This window comes from Calonectris borealis, chromosome 6, assembly GCF_964195595.1.
Source record: "Calonectris borealis chromosome 6, bCalBor7.hap1.2, whole genome shotgun sequence".
NCBI classification, from domain to species: Eukaryota; Metazoa; Chordata; class Aves; order Procellariiformes; family Procellariidae; genus Calonectris; species Calonectris borealis.
In genome coordinates, this window is record NC_134317.1 from 44,769,711 (window position 1) to 44,784,694 (window position 14,984).

The window sequence follows — 14,984 nt, forward strand, 5'->3', positions numbered from 1 at the left end:
CTCAACAACCCCAGTGCCCAGCACCCAGCACCAAAGCATCCAGCACCCAGCACCCTCACTGCCCACTACTCAGAACCCCAAGGGCCGAGCACACAGCATCCAGAAATGCCCAGCATCTGGACACGCCCAGAACCCAGAGACCTCTCAGGAAAGTAAGGGGTGCGGGACTGTGTTTGAAATTTACGTGCTGCCTTCCTGAGACCACCGCTTCCCCGCTTTTACTGTTTTCCAAGTTCTTTACACAAATATGTTCTTTTGAGGACACTTTTACCCCTTGAATTTCTGGTACATTCATTCAGTCCAGGAGACCAAGTTTACCTGTGAATGTGGAAGGACGACCCCTTTGGAGAAAAGTGGAAAGGACCATTCCAAGTGTTATTAACAACAAACACTGCTGTAAAATTAGAAGAAATAGACTCTTGGATTCATTACACCAAAATAAACAAAATACCTCCTAGACCGTGGACATCTACCCATAAGGAACCATTGAAATTAACTTTAAAGCGTACTTGATGAGTCACCGGAGATGTTGCTGAATTCTTTGTGATATTTAAAATATTTATTGTTAGAAGGGAAACCAAATTAATTAGGAAATTGTGGGTTTAGGAGTAGAAAATGTGGAGCCTGTTGATATTAATTATGACGATCAGTGCATCTGAATCCCAATTTCTATTGCCAAAATGGGATAGAAATCAAAATATCTGGGAACTTTTAGCCTGAGAAATAACCAACATGTCTTCTTTTTGTATTGCAGAACCTAAGTGATAATTCACAGTTAGTTGAGAAGAAAATTCAACAATTAAAGGACTTAACATCTGGATTTAAGGAACGAGAAGGATAAGATCTTTCTTGGTTATTTTCATGGCTTCCAAATTTCAATTGGCTCAAACAGTTATTTTTACTTGCAATACTGGTCGTCATCTTAGCTATAATTACTTGTTGTATGATTCAATGTATGTCTTTTTGTAGACCAAATGCTTATAAGTGAATGGTGTGAGACTCATGATGCTCAACATCATAAGTCTCAAAGGGGGGAATTGATGCAGTAGCTACAGTCTGTTACAGTACCTCTTATTCCATACTGCTTGCTTCTTTAATTCTAAACAATGAAGACTTGTTGCTTAGGAGTTAGGTATCTAGCAGGTATTGTGTTTGCAGGTGTGTAGTATTGTTAGACCCTAGTAATGATTAACCTTGAAATTAAGAACCATAAATGAACGTGGTCCAGACATGGCTCGGAGACAAGCCTCGACCTTAGAAGGAAAGAAAGGAACGGGTTCATGAAGAGTTCACTACCCTACCGACCACCAGAGACCACGTGAGACCCTCAAGAAGACCCTAAAGACTTCAGTGTGCATGTGTCTAGGATGATGTAATATTAAAATTAGTTCTCGGAAATGTAATGAATATGTAAAAGAGAATCTTAAAATATGTATGAGAAGCATGGATATAAACAGAAAGGTGATTAGACCAGGTGTGCTTTATTTGTGGCAAGTCCACCGAGCAACCAGGCCTGAATAAAACAATATCTCTCCTGAGCGTGTGGAATTGGTTACTTGCACGCCGGGCACAAATCCGCTTTTTGGACAACATCTGGGTGCTGGATACTGGGCACTCGGGGCCTGGGGCGGTCGGGGTGCTGGGTGTGTGCCTGTGTTGGTTTCTGGGCCCTAGGGGTGCTGGGTGCTGGGCACTGGGGTTGCTGCGTGCTGGGCATGTCCGGGTGTGTGAAAGACTGAATTGTAGAACTTCTGCCTCAAAGACTGCTTATCTGGCCGAGGATTCCTTTGGCTGCTGAATATGATAAGATCAGCTGCAAGGTGTGAAAGATCTGGGCAAGGGTTCCTTTGACTGCTGAATATTTTAAGAATGGCTGCAAGGCCACAGAGATCTCCGGGTGGCAAGGTGTGAAAAAGACTGAATTGTAGATCTGGGCGAGGATCCCTTTGGCTGCTGGGAACGGCTGCAAGGTGTGAAAGATCTCTGGCTGGCACGTGCTTGGACGGTCAAGTCTCAGGAATGCGGAGACATGTCGTTGCCATGGAAACTGCAACCCTCGAATGAGAATAAAAGGGACTGCCAAGAGCACCCCGGTGCGATTGCCACCCCCGCTGAAACACCGCGGACCCCGGAGCGGCCGCCCACCGCCGGAACACCGAGAGACTTGGACCCCCGGGATGCCGCGGATCCGTGGTGGTGACTCTTCTTGCAACTCTATCCTGAATGCCTGCTTGACTTCTGTCTTCTTTCTCTATTCTATCCTATCGCTACTAATTTTCTCCTTTTGATATTAAAAGTTGCTGGTTTGGGTATACGGCATTTGACCTCGTTTGTGTCTTAATCTCGCTCTTGGGATCATATCGAAACCTCCCCCGACATCAGATCGGGACATTCCCGACACTGGATCGGGACAGTAAATTGGCGTCACGGACAGGATCCCTTGAGACGAGAGTGCCGTACTCTTTTACGTGAGACCTCTCAGGAAAGTGCGGGACTGTGTTTGAAATTTACGTGCTGCCTTCCTGAGACGACCGCTTCCCCGCTTTTACTGTTTTCCGAGATATGTGAGACCTCTCAGGAAAGTAAGGGGTGCAGGGCTGTGTTTGTAACTTAGGTGCTGCCTTCCTGAGAAGACTGCTTCCCCGCTTTGTTTTGCAAATACGTGAAACCTCTCAGGAGAGTGAAGGGGGGCAGGTTTGTGTTTGAAACTTGCACGCTGCCTTCCTGAGACGCCCGCTTCCCTGCTTTGTATAAAGATGCGTGATACTAAAACTGTCCCTTCGGGGAGAGAAGTTTTGTTTGAGTTTTTGGAGAAACGTAATGCACGACCCTCTGTACCCGGGGTAGACTGGGCTCAGGGAAATTGGTATAACTTGCAGAGTGTGGTTGATCGAACGAGAGCTTTACAAAAGATAAGAGAGTAAGATCGGGAAAGGGAAAAGCAATGGTTTGTGCTGTTCTCGGCGCCAGTTTGGCTGCTGCTGTAGAGGCGAGGGAACGCTGTCGTGCTGCTGAATCCCAGATTATTGAATCTCTCCAAAACCTTGTTCGGTCCCTTAAGGGGCAAGTAGTGGAATTAAAAGAACAATTGCAGAAGAGAGAGACCAGGTGAAACATCTGCAGAGTGCTCTTAAGGAGCAACTCCTTGCAGGCACTTCCCACGAGGAAATACCCCCAAAATCAGAAACTGTTTACCCTTTTGATGACTTACAGGCAGCGAGAGAAAAAGTAGAGAAATTAGAACCACCCTTGCTGCGACCCTTGGTTAAGACCGAGTATATTTATGATGATGATCAGGATCAGTTCCCCAAAGTCACAGCCAACGAGGTCCCCTATGCTGCCACCGAATTAGCAAAGCTCAAAAAGGATTTTGGCCGAACCCCTAGGGAATGGGAGACGGAGTATGTGTTGAGAGTGTCGTTATCTAGGAGGGATCAGATCAGATTTTGGTGAGTGAAAAAGAGGCGGAGGGCTATTGGGGACCGGGAGTGTTTTTAACTACTGGGAATTACCGCACCCCTTGGTCTTTAACCCAGTGGGCAGCCTATTGGGCGGGGGGTTTGAACCCCTTGGAGAGGGGGGATCCCCTCGCAATCATGGGGACTGTTGATCAGTCGGTGGAAAGTGTGCAGAAGGGAGCTTGCTTGCAGATGATGTATGATTGGAAGTTGGAGCCTAGGCAGGAGTCCCCAATGATGATGCGTGTAGATCCTGAGCGAATGACTCGCCTTGTAAGGGGACTCCCCAATTCCTTAAAGCCGATTGGCATACAATTACAGGGGAAAATAGAGGCAATGGCTCAGGGCGAAAGAGTTGCAGCTGCTTTAGAAGGACTTACACCCGATCGGCACTGCCGGTCCCCGGATAGGAAGATGTGGACTTGGGGGGAGATCACCCAAGAATTGATCAATTACGGGCGCAAGTATGGCCCCGTAAACCTTCCGGCCACTAAAACAGACTCTAGAGGCCTGAGGCGAGCTGAAGTAAAAATGGTTCCATGCCCTGAGAGTGATGGAAAAACACCCCTCGCCTGGAGGGAGGGACATCCCAAAGAAGCGCAGCAGTCTGTGGGCACAGGGGGGTGGCAAAAGGGGATCCCGCGTGACTTAATGGATGGATTGCCGACTGACAAGTTAGAAAAACTGGGGTCTGAATGGCCCGATAAATCGGCAGATAAAGACACGGGTTCTAAAAATATCACCCTGAGTGCACCCTCTTTAATTGACTTACCAGAAACAAAAGTCCCCCGATATTGGGCGGAAAACTAGATCCTTCGTCCTCCAATGGTGAGCGGGGGGGCAAAGGCTGGATGAACATCAGACAGCTCACCGAAAACGGCTGGGGTGATTTACTAATTACAGGTGGTGTAGGGCCAAAAGAAGTCCCGGTCACATTTTTGGTAGATACTGGGGCTCAAATTTCAGCTATTAAAACGAAAGGTGCTACTAGCTGTGGGGTTAAATTTTCTAAACAGAGACTGTTTGTAGCAGATGCATTTGGCAACGTTCGACCACAGGCGTTAGCAATGGTCAGCCTATGATTGCCGGGAGAAGATATTGCTACCACGGTAACAATGGTGGTGGGAGATTTTCCACTCAACCTTCTGGGACTTGATGTCCTGAAAGGGAGGACCTGGATTGATAATAAAGGGAGACCGTGGTCGTTTGGCTCTCCCACAATAGACATTCGACTGCTACAAACGGCACCGCCACTTCCCCCTTCGACGCTTACGAATGTTAAGCCTTACCCGATACCCTTGGGGGCCAGAGGGGGAATAACACCTGTGTTAGAGGACTTAAAGGGACAGGGCATCGTGGTTCTGACCCACTGCCCTTTTAACTCCCCAGTGTGGCCAGTACAAAAACCCAATGGCAAGTGGAGACTAACTGTGGATTATCGTAGACTTAATGCAAATACCAGTCCATTGACGGCCGTGGTACCGAATACTGCTGAGCTTATAGCTGTAATCCAGGAACGAGCCCACCCGATCATGGCAATGGTGGATGTTAAGGACATGTTTTTTATGGCCCCCCCCCCCTACAATCTGAGAACCAAGACCGTTTTGCTTTTACTTGGGAAGGTCAGCAATTCACTTTCACCCAACTCCAGCAGGGATACAAGCATTCCCCAACATTACCCCACCATGCATTGGCGCAGGAGCTGGAAAGAATCCGGGTAGAGAAGGGGGTGAGTATTTACCAATATATTGATGATATTCTTGTGGGAGGGGATAAGGTAGAAAGGGTTCAGACAACCCGAGATAATATAATTTCCCATCTGGAAAGTTTGGGACTGAAGATTCCGCCTGAGAAAACACAAACACCCTCGAGTGAAGTAAAGTTTTTAGGGATCTGGTGGAAGGGAGGAATGACACGTATCCCGCCTGACACCCTCTCCTCGCTAGATCAGATTAAGATGCCAGAGTCAAAAAAGGACTTACAGCATGTGCTGGGGCTGCTTGTGTTTTGGAGAAAACACATTCCTGATTTTTCAATTATTACAAGACCCCTGTATGACTTGTTGCGAAAAGGGGCCCAGTGGGAATGGACTGAGCCTCATGAAGAGGCACTGCAGTTGCTGGTGTTTGAAGCAACTGCCCATCAAGCTCTGGGTCCTATTCACCCTACAGACCCAGTCCATATCGAATGGGGATTTGCCAAAACTGGGCTATCGATACATTTGTGGCAAAAGGGCCCTGAAGGACCCACTCGACCTATTGGATTCTATTCTCGCAGTTTTAAAGATGCTGAACAAAGATATACAGCTTGGGAAAAGGGTTTGTTTGTGGTCAGTTTAGCCTCGATAGAGGCTGAACGAACTAGCCGACAACAACCAATAGTGCTCAGAGGCCCATTTAAAGTAATTAGAACAGTTTTGTTGTAATGGTATGCCCAGATAGAACATTACTGCGACATCTTCACGGTATCCGAGGGAGCCACAAAGATGTTAACCGTTCAAGAGGAGATGGGCCCAGATAGGGAAACGAGTGCATTCCCTCCCGTAATACAAGTGGCCCCTGCATTTTCCGGGCAGTTGCAGAACATTTGGTTTACCGACACTTCTTCCAAGTGGGAAGGAAAAACCTGGGAATATCGAGCCGTGGCACTCCATGTAGACATTAATGAACAAATAATTACTGAAGGGGAAGGTAGCGCTCAAGTAGGGGAACTAATTGCAGTATGGGGTGTTTTTCAACATGAGGCCCAATCTGCTTCTCCTGCCTATATTTATACTGATTCCTACGCTGTATTTAAAGGCTGTACCGAATGGCTTCCATTTTGGGAACAGAACGAGTGGGAAGTCAACAGGATACCTGTATGGCAGAAGGAGAAATGGCAGGACATTCTAACTATTGCTAGGCAAGGAAAATTTGCAGTAGGCTGGGTGGCTTCCCACCAGCAAGATGATACTGCTGCAAGCCAGTGGAATGGCAAAGCTGATGAACTAGCCCTGTTGGCTCCCCTGCAGAACACCCAAATAACTGAAGACTGAGAACGGTTGCTAGAGTGCCTACATGTAAAAAGGAAACACTCAGGGGCTGAGGACCTCTATTGTGAGGCCCAAGCCCAAGGTTGGCCAGTGACCAGGGACGAATGTAAGACTTGTGTGTCCGCTTGCGAACAATGTCGTACCTGCTTAGAAAGACATCCCCTGGAGGATGACGCCCTGCACTTGAGGGAGGGGAAAGGGCTGTGGGAAGCCTGGCAGGTGGACTACATCGGCCCTTCCCGGAAATCAGAAGGTAAGCATTATGCGTTGGTTGGGGTAGAGGTATTGTCGGGGCTAGTCCAGACCAAAGCATTTGCTAGAGCAACGGGGGAAAACACGGTAAAAGCTCTGAAGGAGTGGTTTGGTACCTTCCCCAAACCGCATTCAATTCAATCGGATAATGGTTCCCACTTTACTGCCAGAGTAGTCCAAGACTGGTTCCTTAAAACGAACCGAGTCTGCTTTCTTTTCTTTTTCAGGTGGAGACTCCGAAGCCAACCAGAAGAAATAACTGAAGCCGAGGATCACCTGAATGGTTTTGTTCTATCATTGAAAATAATGTTTTGGTTAATTATTTTTACTGTGTTTGGTGTTTGGGGAGGCTCCTGTGCCCCCCTTTTCAACTTGCCATGGCAAAATGAATTCATTGTTTTAGGTCAACAAGTAGCTGATACCTTTAACCTTACCAATTGTTGGGTATGCGGAGGACCCTTGGGTTTAGAGAGTTGGCCCTGGACTTTCATGCCCCTTTCTCCTAAATGGTTAGTGAGTAATTACAGTGAGATCAAAAATGATTCCTATTGGAGCGAGGATACACGGCCTTGGATGATACCCGACCCGAGGTGAATATTGTCTAAACAGAACACAGGAGGGTGGTGTCTTTGTAGGAAATAGCAAATGTGATTGGACCTATACATATGGAAATCATTGCTTCATTGAGGGCTGTAAGACAACGCTTAACTACAATAATGAACCTTTTGTATCTCGTGAGCTGGGATGGGCCTGGGTGAATGAGATCGGGCACCGGAAAATATTTCCTTCCCATTGGTCTCCGATCAATCGCACGAAAAATATTACCGGTGTGGCTGAAAAATGCTCCTGGAGTAATGATACAGGTGCTTGGTCCTGATCCATTTACAAGCTATCTGGCAACAACGTACCCATACCATTAAACCATTCGCTCGGAGCAGACAATACCACCTATTTCCAATTACCACCGACCCCCACAGGTCTGTTTGAAAACAGTACCTGGGCAATGAAAGGTCATTATTGGCTCTGTGGACAACACGCATACAAGCAACTGCCCAAAAATTGGACTGGGGTGTGTTATGTGGGGCTAATTTGCTCCTTGTTCCTTTTGCCCCCGGAGAATGAAGGTGACGGTTTGGGTGTTAAGTTATACGATGATCTCAATCGATATCGGCGGTCCATTGATACCTCTGTAACAGGTGGAAGTGGTCAAACCTGGGGTAAAGACGAGTGGACCCCTCAGCGTATAATCCAGCATTATGGACCTGCCACCTGGAACCCCAACGAGTGGCTTAGCGGTGCTCAAGAACGTATCTATAATTGAAACCGCATCATCCGGCTACAAGCCGTCCTAGAAATTATTACTAACGAGACGGCCCGTGCCCTGGATCTGTTAGCAGACCAGGCTACACAAATGCGCACAGCGATATTCCAACACCGCATGGTTCTCGATTACCTGCTAGCCGAAGAAGGGGGTGTCTGTGGTACACTGAATGATTCCAACTGTTGCTTAAAAATTGATGACAGCAGTAAAATTTGTTAAAATTACCATAGGAATACGAAAATTGGCCCATGTTCCTGTCCAGACATGGAAAGGCTGGGATGTTGACTTGTTTTCCTGGCTCCCAGGCGGCCCATGACTTAGGCGAGTCTTATTTTATTTGTTATGTGGTTTTGCCATGTTGTTGTTCTTGCCATGTGTCATTCCATGTTTTATGCAGTTAATTCAATGTGTTGTAACCAATATGAATTTGTAATCACCATTTCACCTGATGGTGTTAAACAAATACGCACGGTGCGTCGAACAACACCATCAGTAGTGCGGATTGTATGAATTGCTCTTTTCTAGCCTTTTCTACGTAACTATCTTTCTCAAAACCGCCATGGGTCCTGAAGCAATCTTTGAGGCAAGGGGTGGTGTGAAAGACTGAATTGTAGAACTTCTGCCTCAAAGACTGCTTTTCTGGCCGAGGATTCCTTTGGCTGCTGAATATGATAAGATCAGCTGCAAGGTGTGAAAGATCTGGGCGAGGGTTCCTTTGACTGCTGAATATTTTAAGAATGGCTGCAAGGCCACAGAGATCTCCGGCTGGCAAGGTGTGAAAAAGCACCTGCACACACCCAGCACCCACAAGACCCTGCACTCAGCATTGGGTCATGACCAGCAACTGGAAATGCCCACAGCCAGCACCCCTACCTCCCTGCACCCAGCACCCCCAGGGCCCAGCAACCACCCGCACATGCCCAACACCCCCACCACCCAACACCCACCACCTGGACATGCCCAGCATCTAGCACATCCAAGGATCATCAGCCCCAGCGCAAAGCACCCAGCACCCCCATTGCCTAGCACCCAGCATCACCACTGCCAGCACACAGTACCCAGCTCCCAGACATGCCCAGCACTCAAGACATGCCCAGCAGGCAGCTTCCCTGCTGCCCATCACCCAGCACCCCCAGTGCCCAGCGCACAGCACCCTGACATGCCCAGCACACAGCACCCCTACTGCCCCACACTGCCAGTGTCCAGTACCCAGCAACCAGTCATGCCCAGCACCCAAACATGCCCAGCACTCCACACACCAGAACGCAGCAAACCAGCACCCAACATCTCTAGTGATCAGCACATAGCACCCAGATATGCCCAGCACCCCAAACACGCGCCATCCATCACCCCCACAGCTATTATACCCAGTGCCCAGAAACCAGCATACCCTACACCCCCACGGCCCAGGAACCCCATTACCACACACCCAGACATGCCCAGCACCCGGAAATACACAGCACCCCAGGGCCCAGCACTAACTGCCGGACATGCGCAACATCCAGCACACCCACTGCCAACACACAGCACCTGGACATGCCCACCGCCCAGCACCCGGCATCCCCAGCGTCCAGCACCCTCACTGCGCACCACCCAGAACCCCAAGCGCCGAGCACACAGCACCCCGTCATGTCCAGCAACTGGAAATGCCCACAGCCACCACCCCTAGCTCCCAGCAGCCAGCTCCCCCTGTCCCCAGCACCCAGTCATGCCAAGCACCCGGACATGCCCAGCACCCAACACCCCAGTGCCCAGCACCCAATACCCCCAGCACCTAGTAGCCCCAGCACCCAGCAGCAAGACATAGCCTGCACTTGCTTATGCATGATACCCAGCACTCCCAGGGCCCAGCAACCAGCACTTAGCCCCCAGCACTCGCACTGCCAGCAACCCCAGTGCACAGCATCTGGCATATGGGCATGCCCAGCACACGGACATACCCACCAGCCAGCACCCCTAGTGCCCAACACCCAAAGCTCCCTCCATCCATCACCCTGACATGCCCAGCACTCAGCACCCCCATTACCCAACAGCCAGGATCAAGAAATGCCCATCAAGAAGCACTCCCACGCCTACCACCGCCAGTGCCCAATAACCAGCACACAGACAATGCCCATCAGCCAGCATCCCCAGCAGCCAGCACCAAGCACTCAGTACACAGGCATGCCCAGCACCCTGATATGCATAGTCCCCAGCACCCCCACTGCCCAGCAATCCCAGTGCCCCGGACCCCTCACTTGGACATGCCCAGCACCCAGAGATGCCCAGCACCCCACACCCGCAGTGCCTAGAACCCAGTACCCCCAATGACCGGCACCCAGCGCAGCCCGTGCCCAGCACTGCCTGGAGCCAGCAGCCACCACCACCATGATCATCACCTGCCCATTCCCAGCACCAAGACCTCCCAGTGCCCAGCACAGGGACATGTCGAGCACCCAGATATGCCCAACACCCAGCAACGCCAGCACCCAGCCTTGTCCAGAACCCACTACATTCAGGGCCTAGCACACAGTACCCCCACAGCCCAGCACCAAGCACTGCCAACGATACCAAGGCATGCTGGATGTTGCGCATTTACGGTGCTGGAGATGGCTGGGTGCTGGGCAGTTGGGAAGGGGCTGTAAAGGTGAGAGCCGCGAACATATTTCAGTCCTGGCTAAATGTGTGTGGGAGAGGACGGGGCGCTTGACTGCTTTCCAGTGGAGCTCCCGCAAGGTTGACGGTTGAGTGCTATAGCAAGCGCATACCCCGGTGTTGGTGGGGACCGCAAAGGGCTGCCAGGGAAGGCGAGTGCATCGAACATTGGCCGTGGTTCCTTCAGTGTTGGAGCGCCATCTAGTGGGTAGACGTTTCGGAGCCTGGCTCTGAGGACGGTAGGACGAAGGTTGATGTTCAGGTGGGAGACCAAAGGGAGGGGGCCGGTGGTGTTGGGGCTGAGAAGGGGCTGCCATGGGAAGGTGAGGGCCAGCATCAGCCTTCAGTGCTGGCTACTTGTCTGTTGCAGCCCCATGTGGTGGGTGGCTATTTCGGAGCTTGGCTCTGATAAGGGTAATGACTGTGATGAATTCAGGTGTGAAAATAGACAGAGAGCCCCGGTGTTGGTGGGGCTGAGGAGTGGCAGCCAAGGGAAGGTGAGGGCCAGTATAAGCCTTCAAGCCTGGCAACGTCTGTGCCTGAGTCCCATGTGGTGCGTGGCCGCTTCGGAGCTTGGCTCTGATGAGGGCAAGGGTTAGGCAGAGGTTAGGAGGGAGAAGGGACACGGAGCTCCGGTTTTGGTGGGGCTGAGAAGGGACTACCAAGCAAATGTGAGGGCCAACATCAAGCTTGAGTCCAGGCTACTTCCGTGCCTGAGTCCCATGTGGTGGATGGCCGCTTCGGAGCTTGGCTCTGATGAGGGAAAGGCTTAGGCAGAGGTTTGGAGGGAGAACAGACACAGAGCCTCGTTCTTGGTGGAGCTGCCAAGGGAAGGGTAGGGCCAGTACAATGCGTCGGTCCTGGCAACCTCTGTGCCTGAGTCCAAAGTGGTGGGTGGCCTTTCCGGTGCTTGGGTCTGATGAGGGCAAGTGTTATGCAGAGCTTAGGTGGCAGAACAGACACAGACCCCGGTGTTGGTGGAGCTGAGGAGTGGCAGCCAAGGGAAGGTGAGGGCTAGTATAAGCCTTCAAGCCTGGCAGCATCTGTGCCTGAGTCCCATGTGGTGGGTGGCCGCTTCGGAGCTTCGCTCTGATGAGGGCACGGGATAGGGTGAGGTTAGGTGGGAGGACAGACACAGAGCCCCCAGTATTGGTGGGGCTGAGGAGGGGCTGCCAATGGAATGTGAGGGCAGTAGAAGCCTCCAGTCCAGCCTACTTCTGTGCCTGAGTCCATGAGGTGGGTGGCTATTCCGGTGCTTGGGTCTGATGAGGGCAAGGGTTAGGCAGAGCTTAGGTGGCAAGACAGACACAGATCCCAGTGTTGGTGGAGCTGAGGAGTGGCAGCCAAGGGAAGGTAAGGGCCAGTATAAGCCTTCAAGCCTGGCAACGTCTGTGCCTGAGTCCCATGTGGTGCGTGGCCGCTTCGGAGCTTGGCTCTGATGAGGGAAAGGGTTAGGCAGAGGTTAGGAGGGAGAAGGGACATGGAGCTCCGGTTTTGGTTTGGCTGAGAAGGGACTGCCAAGCAAATGTGAAAGCCAACATCAAGCTTGAGTCCAGGCTACTTCTGTACAGAGTGCGATATGGACGGTGGCCATTTCGGAGCTTGGCTCTGATAATGGTAAAGGGTAGGGTGAGATTAGGTGGGAGAACAGACACAGAGTCCTGTTATTGTTGGGACCGAGGAGGGGCTACCAAGGGAAGGTGAGGGCCAGCATGAACGTCAGTCCTGGCTACTTCCGTGCCTGAGTCCCATGAGGTGGGTGGCCGATTCGGAGCTTGGCTCTGATGAGGGAACGGTTTAGGCAGAGGTTTGGAGGGAGAACAGACACAGAGCCCCGGTGTTGGTGGGGCTGCCAAGCAAAGGTGAGGGCCAGCATCAAGCTTGAGTCCTGGCTACTTCTGTACGGAGTCCAAAGGGGAGGGCGGCCATTTCGGAGCTTGGCTCTGATGAGGGCACGGCATAGGGTGAGGTTAGGTGGGAGGACAGACACAGAGCCCCCAATATTGGTGGGGCTGAGGAGGGGCTGCCAATGGAATGTGAGGGCAGTATAAGTCTGCAGTCCTGGCTACTTCTGTGCCTGAGTGCCATGTGGTGTGTGGCCGTTCCGGTGCTTGGCTCTGATGAGGGCAAGGGTTAGGCAGAGCGTAGGTGGCAGAACAGACACAGAGCCCCGGTGTTGATGGAGCTGAGGAGTGGCAGCCAAGGGAAGGTGAGGGCCAGTATAAGCCTTCAAGCCTGGCAACGTCCGTGCCTGAGTCCCATGTGGTGGGAGGCCGATTCGGAGCTTGGGTCTGATAAGGGAAAAGGATAGGCAGAGGTTTGGAGGGAGAACAGACACAGAGTCCCGTTATTGTTGGGACCGAGGAGGGGCTACCAAGGGAAGGTGAGGGCCAGCATCAACGTCAGTCCTGGCTACTTCTGTGCCACAGTCCCATGTGGTGGGTGGCCGTTTCGGAGCTTGGCTCTGATGAGGGAAAGGCTTAGGCAGAGGTTTGGAGGGAGAACAGACACAGAGCCTCGTTCTTGGTGGAGCTGCCAAGGGAAAGGTAGGGCCAGTACAACACGTCTGTCCTGGCAACCTCTGTGCCTGAGTCCAATGTGGTGGGTTGCCACTTCGGAGCTTGGCTCTGATTAGGGTACGGACGTGGTTGAATTCAGATGCGAGAAGAGACACAGAGCCCCGGTGCTGGTGGGGCTGCCAAGCAAAGGTGAGGGCCAGCATCAAGCTTGAGTCCAGGCTACTTCTGTACAGAGTGCAATATGGACGGTGGCCATTTTGGAGCTTGGCTCTGATAAAGGTAAGGGGTAGGGTGAGATTAGGTGGGAGAACAGACACAGAGTCCTGTTATTGTTGGGACCGAGGAGGGGCTACCAAGGGAAGGTGAGGGCCAGCATCAACTTCAGTCCTGGCTACTTCCGTGCCTGAGTCCCATGAGGTGGGGGGCCGTTCCGGTGCTTGGCTCTGATGAGGGAAAGGTTTAGGCAGAGGTTAGGAGGGAGAAGGGACACGGAGCTCCGGTGTTAGTGGGGCTGAGAAGGGACTACCAAGCAAATGTGAGGGCCAACATCAAGCTTGAGTCCAGGCTACTTCTGTGCCACAGTCCCATGTGGTGGGTGGCCGCTTCGGAGCTTGGCTCTCATGAGGGAAAGGCTTAGGCAGAGGTTTGCAGGGAGAACAGACACAGAGCCTCGTTCTTGGTGGAGCTGCCAAGGGAAAGGTAGGGCCAGTAGAACGCGTCTGTCCTGGCAAGCTCTGTGCCTGAGTCCAATCTGGTGGGTTGCCACTTCGGAGCTTGGCTCTGATTAGGGTACGGACGTGGTTGAATTCAGATGCGAGAAGAGACACAGAGCCCCGGTGTTGGTGGGGCTGCCAAGCAAAGGTGAGGGCCAGCATCAAGCTTGAGTCCAGGCTACTTCTGTACAGAGTGCGATATAGACGGTGGCCATTTCGGAGCTTGGCTACTGGGAAGAAAGTTAACCCTGTCCCAGCTGGAACCAGGACAACCCAGCACCCAGACATGCCCAACACCCACACATACCCAGCACAACCAGGGCAGAGCACACAGCACACGCACGTGCCAAGAAACAAGCACCCCCAGAGCACAGAACCCAGCAACTCCAGAGCACAGGCCCAGCACCGGATATGCCCAGCACCCAGCACCCAGTACCTCCAGCACCAAGAGATGCCCTGTACTCAGTTATGCATAGTACCCAGCAATACTAGGGCCCCGCAACCACACCAGCCAGAACCCAGCAACCCGAGTGCCCAGCCCCCAGCAACCTCAGGGCCCAGCCCCCAGCACCCGCACATTCCCAGTACCCAGCAACCCCACTGCCCAACCCACCCCCCGGACATGCCCAGCACACAGCACCCCCAGGGACCACCACCCCCAGCGCCCAGTACCCAGCACCCAAACATGCCCAGCACCCAAACATGCCCAGCATGCTACACACCAGAACACAGCAAACCAGTCCCCAACATCCCCAGTGATCAGCACGTAGCACCCGGACATGCCCAGCACCCAGCACGCCCAGTGCCCTGCACCCAGTACACCAAACACCCACCACCATACAGGTCTCGCAGCCAGCACCTCCCCAGTGCCCAGAAACCAGCATACCCAACACCCCCACAGCCCAAGAACCCGTTTACCCAGCATCCAGACATGCCCAGCACTCGGACATACACAGCACCCCCAGGGCCCAGCACTAACTCCTGGACAGGTGCACAACCCAGCACCCCAACCGCCAACAAACAGCACCTGGACATGCCCACCACTCAGCAGCCCCA

General features: G+C 52.1%; 1 pseudogene; it reads left to right on the forward strand.

The window, feature by feature from the left end:
- Nucleotides 1-2,756: 2,756 nt before the first annotated feature.
- On the forward strand, nucleotides 2,757-4,268 carry LOC142083870 (uncharacterized; annotated as a pseudogene).
- The last annotated feature ends 10,716 nt before the right edge of the window (nucleotides 4,269-14,984 follow it).